This window comes from Capsicum annuum, chromosome 7, assembly GCF_002878395.1.
Source record: "Capsicum annuum cultivar UCD-10X-F1 chromosome 7, UCD10Xv1.1, whole genome shotgun sequence".
NCBI classification, from domain to species: domain Eukaryota; kingdom Viridiplantae; phylum Streptophyta; class Magnoliopsida; order Solanales; family Solanaceae; genus Capsicum; species Capsicum annuum.
In genome coordinates this window covers 70,855,680-70,860,843 of record NC_061117.1, presented here as the reverse complement: position 1 = coordinate 70,860,843, position 5,164 = coordinate 70,855,680, and positions in this window count along the sequence as shown.

The window sequence follows — 5,164 nt, the reverse complement described above, 5'->3', positions numbered from 1 at the left end:
CTTCGAGAATTCTGACCAAATAGACGGCTTTTAAAATTTTACTAAAATGAAAACTTTTACTAATTTTTGCTTAAAATGGCTCTTTTCCCTCTTACTTTTTCCAACTCTATTTCAACTCAATGAAAGGCTTATATCTAAGATGAAATTGAAAGTCAATTGCTGCCTCAAAAGCCCCAAATCCTATGTCCCTAAATTAATATTAATAAATAGATGGTAGAGATAGAATCTTATTCTTGATCGTACCATCAATGAATAGAAAGCGACTAAATGGAAATTCTTTAGAATATTACACGGATTCTATGGATTTTGAGGGGGAATTCATTCAGATTTTGAATTTCAAACAAAATTTCTTGGAAGATTCCAGTGATTGAAGCCACGTAAGGTACTAATTTGGATGAGAAAAGACAAAGCATGAGGTGTCATTTCCATGAGCTGGAATCGACCGTTGCTAATAACCATTGCTGAGGTTTTATCTCTTATGAATTTGTTTTATACATGTTAAAATCAGGTCTGGGGTCGGGTTCGTAGTTGGTTTTGAGTTTTGGGCCTGTTGTCGATGGGTTATAGTTAGGTCACGATTGGGTTATTGGCTGGTTGGGTTGTTGGAGGATTGTTGTCGATTGAAAAATCATTGGTGTTGTCGTGAGTTGCTACTAGGTTTATACGTATTGATGTTGTTATGTATGTATTGTTGATGAATTAGAAGGGAAATCTCAAGTGGGGATTATTATTGGGCTGCTCATGTGTTTTTTAAGAGTTTTGGGCTGGTGGATTAATTTGGGGGGATTTGGCTAATGGGTAAAGGAATGGGCCGAAATTGATTTAGTTTTGGGTATTGGGTAGATTATGTGTATTTGAGGTTATTTATTTAAATAACCCCAATTTGTTTAAGAGTTGGTCAATTTTATTTAATTTTTGACCAAATTGAGAATCAATTGGTCAATTGCATTGCAATTGTGGCCAATTTAATTTCAATTATGACCGAATTAAATTAATTGACTAAATTCAATTAAAATTCAATACGAATTAATATCTTGTTCAATCCCGAGCTTTTTGATTTAATAAAATCAAACACATATTTATCCAAATAAACTATTTTGACAGTAAATTATATTAAATCAAGTTTTAATCATTATATTTATTTTAAAAATAATTCTTAATTAAAATCTGATATTCCATAGAATAAATATTTAAGTAACCAAATTATATAATCTCATATAATTGAACAAGATAATATATAATCGCTACTTAAAATGACAAAATTACATACAAATATATTTTAAAAAATTTTACTCGGGTAAAATAAATATTTTGATTTTATTAAAAATCAAAGAAACTCAAGATTAAATTTATTCATGAAGGGAAAAAATTAGGTGTCAATAACTGCCCCTCCCTTTGGGTAGGGTGGATGCAAGTAACCCTGGCAAAGGGAGGTTGACGTTCCTAATTTTTGTTCGACCATAAACTCGAATTTGAAAGAGGTTGGCTTTTACATGAGTTTAATGAAGTTCTGTCCGGACCTTGGTATCAGGTTTCCTACATATCTCAAGTTATATGAGAATTTAGGCCACTTGTAGTTCATAAAGCTTGATTTAAAGCATGATTTTCAAAAAATTCACTAGCTATCTCAGTTTTAGAGTTTTTGATAGTATTGAAATACTAGGGAATAAAGGGATTTGGGGGAAGGTTGGAATGCAATCAAGTTTTCTACATAGAGCCCAGCCTACATATCTCCAAGACTCGGGTAATCAGACTGCTTATAGTTTGACTCAATTGGTAGAAAAGATAGTCTTTTATTTCAGATGATCTTTGACTCAGAATGAGTGACAAGTTGCTCGAGTTGCGGAAAAGAGGCTTGCAACCTCGTAACCATGAAAGTGGGACCCTTTACATCCATAGGCAAGAACTTACCTGGACATAATTTCCAAAACTCTAGGTTCACTATCACTCGAATTTGAAAGAAAGCGAAGTTTACCCTCAATATAAGTTTATGAATATCCTCATGGTAAAGCTGAAACCAGAATATCTCAAATACCCACATGCGTTCTAACATAGCTCGTGTCTAAAGAGTTTGATGTCCCTCACTAGACTATGTACCATTTTGCTTCTAAGAAAGAGTTTTAAGTTATGTTGCGTCCTTTTTGGAGTCATCCACACCTATGGTTTTGATTTGAGATTTTCATCCTCTCGGATGCTCTCAATAATTTTTCAAACAAATAATTTTAGTGCTAAACATAATTAACGAAAGAGGTATATAGTCTTTACCATATCTCCACGTGAGTTATCACCTAAAAAGCGAAGCCATCCTTTCATGTACCTATTTGGAAATAACTTGCAACAACAGACACAACAACCCTCTTGATTATTGCATAATTATTTTATTTGTTGGTTGAATATGTCTTCAAAAAAAGGTGGCCCTTTTAAACACCGATGATACTTTATGCAGAATGGTCCCTACAACTGTGTAATCTTATGATGATGCAATAACCCTTTGTGTCACCTATAATGTTTGTGAAATGATAACCTCTTCGATTATTGCCAATGATTCTTTTTATATGACATCGGGTAAGTCTTGCGCATCTTTTGTATCGATACGATATATATATTTCCCTTGAATTGTCAATCTTTGGATAATCTCGCGCATTATTTGATATTGGATATGAGGTGACTTATAGATATCCTTTGAATTGCTAGATTTTAGGTAATCCTGCATATTATCCAACCTTGTATAAGATATGACTTACAGATATCCCTCCAATCGCTAGCTCTCAGGTATTCCTGCACATCATTCGACCTTGGATACAATATGACTTATAGATATGTCTCAAATTTCTAGACTTTGGGTAATACTGCACATAATAAATCTTGGATATGATGCGGCCAATAGAGAATCCTTGGACTTATCAATTTGATAATCTCGCATATTCTTCGATAAGGATATAGTTGTGACTTATGGATAACTTTCAGACTACTAATTTTTGGGTAACCTTGCACACAATTTGGTTAGGATGTCGTTGTGGCTTACAAATGACCTATGGCTATCAACTCATAGGTAATCTTGCACACTATCCTATTTCAAATAATATGACCTATATATGACTCTCAAATTGTCAATTTCTAGGAAATCTCATATCACTCGTCTTCATATAGTGATTTAAAGGCATCCCTTCAAATCGCGTGCTCTTGATGCATTCAGATGCTGATTCATAAAATGATAAGATATCCTCGATGCTCATGTTTGTGTCTTGTATGTCAATAGATTTTTGAATTCTGATGATATCCTCGACGGCAGGATTTGTGTCTCGCGTGTCAACAGATATTGAATACTGATGATATCCTTGACGCCAGTGTTTGTGTCTTGCGTATCAATAGATATTGAATACTGATGATATCCTCGATGCCAGAATTTGTGTCTCCCATGTCAACAGATATTATATGCTGATGATATCCTCGATGCCAATATTTGTGTCTCACGTGTCAATAAATATTAGATGTTGATGATATCCTCGATGCTAGATTTTGTGTCTTGCATGTCAACAGATATTGAATACTAATAATATCCTTGATGCCAGCATTTATGTCTCACATGTCAACAGATATTGAATGCTGATGATATGCTCGACCCTAGTGTTTGTGTCTCGCATGTCAACAGATATTAAATATTGATGATCCTTTGTGTAATGGCCCTCTTGGCAATAAAAATGATTTCACCTGAGTGTGTTTGTCTGTTTTTTTGCTTTCTACTACCAGATATAAATGAATAGGTAAAATCCCTTGTTAGGGTCACTCAAATACTGCTCTTTTCGCTTTAATGAATTTTGAGGAAGAATTTTCGCTCTTTCTCCTATTTAGTGATCCTTTTAATTATTGTATTTACTGTACCGACTTCTTTGAATACATCTATGCTCAAAGTAAATATTTAATAGATACAAAGTCGCTTATTCTAGTGACTGTTTTTATATACAGAATTCTAAATACGATAATCATAAAGAAGATAAGGTGCCTTTATTTGTCCTTCATGGTCTTAAGAAATTAGATAGACAACCCAAAAGGTCCTTCGTAAATGAGTATTGAACCCATTTTGGGCGCTTTGGGGGTTTCTCAAAAATACTATTCTTTAGCATTATATTCTTTGGTGTGGCTCGCAACTCGCTTAGGGATTTTTTTTGAAAAAGAATCTCTTTTTGTGTACTGATCCCTGCATCCACATAAAAATGGTTAGTTTTTTGAGTGAAACTACTCTGTGTTGACCTTATTCGATCCTTGGTTTTCTCTTCACCATCTTTTGGGTACTTTGTCATGTTGGGACTTTCACCCTGACTCCCTGTCCCAATAGATGCTTAGGCAATCACTAAGTAAGAAGATTTGCATAGATTTTCGAAAGTAGTCTTAATTTTTAAAAACTAGTTTCAAAACTTTTGTAAAAGATTTACAAAATCTCTTCCAGTCATGTCATGTACTAGCTCAACGAACATCTTTCTCTTGGTTCTGACTGTATCCTACGTTTGATAGAGGAATTCTAGGGATTCATCATCATCGTTGAGGGTTTCTATCAAAAGTTCTGTCATAGCCGGAGATTTAGTCTACCAAGACTCTATCATAGCCAGTGATTCTAAAGCTTGACTTTGACCTCCAGTGATGGGGGATTTGAAATATATTTCCATATATTAGTGAAAATTTTGAGGACCTCCTTAAAAATTCTGCCCCAGTTTAAAGTTGTTTGAGACGATCTCTGCTCGAGAGGATCTGAAGTTTTTGTTAATCTTTATTCTTTTGATTTTTGGAAGATGATCTTCCTCTTTTGAATTTTTGAGATTCCTTCTCAAAAATTATGCCCCACTTTCCATTTCCTAGGGTTCTATGATCGAGCCGTTGGGACGCCTATGTATCCCATTGAGGCAAGAATCTGGTCAAACATAGTTCAGGACTATGCTAGGGATATATATAAAATTCTAATGGGTTGATCGAAGACAACATAGGCCAACTATGTATCTCATTCTTGAGAATTAAGGTTATCACGTAGTTCAGACATAAAAAGAAGGGGTAAATTATCCTAAGGGATTGACCAAAGCCGACTTAGGCTGCCTACATGTTCCTTTCTTGGGAATTTAGGTCAAACGTAGTTCATACATAAAATGAAAGGGATTATAGGTAATTATACATC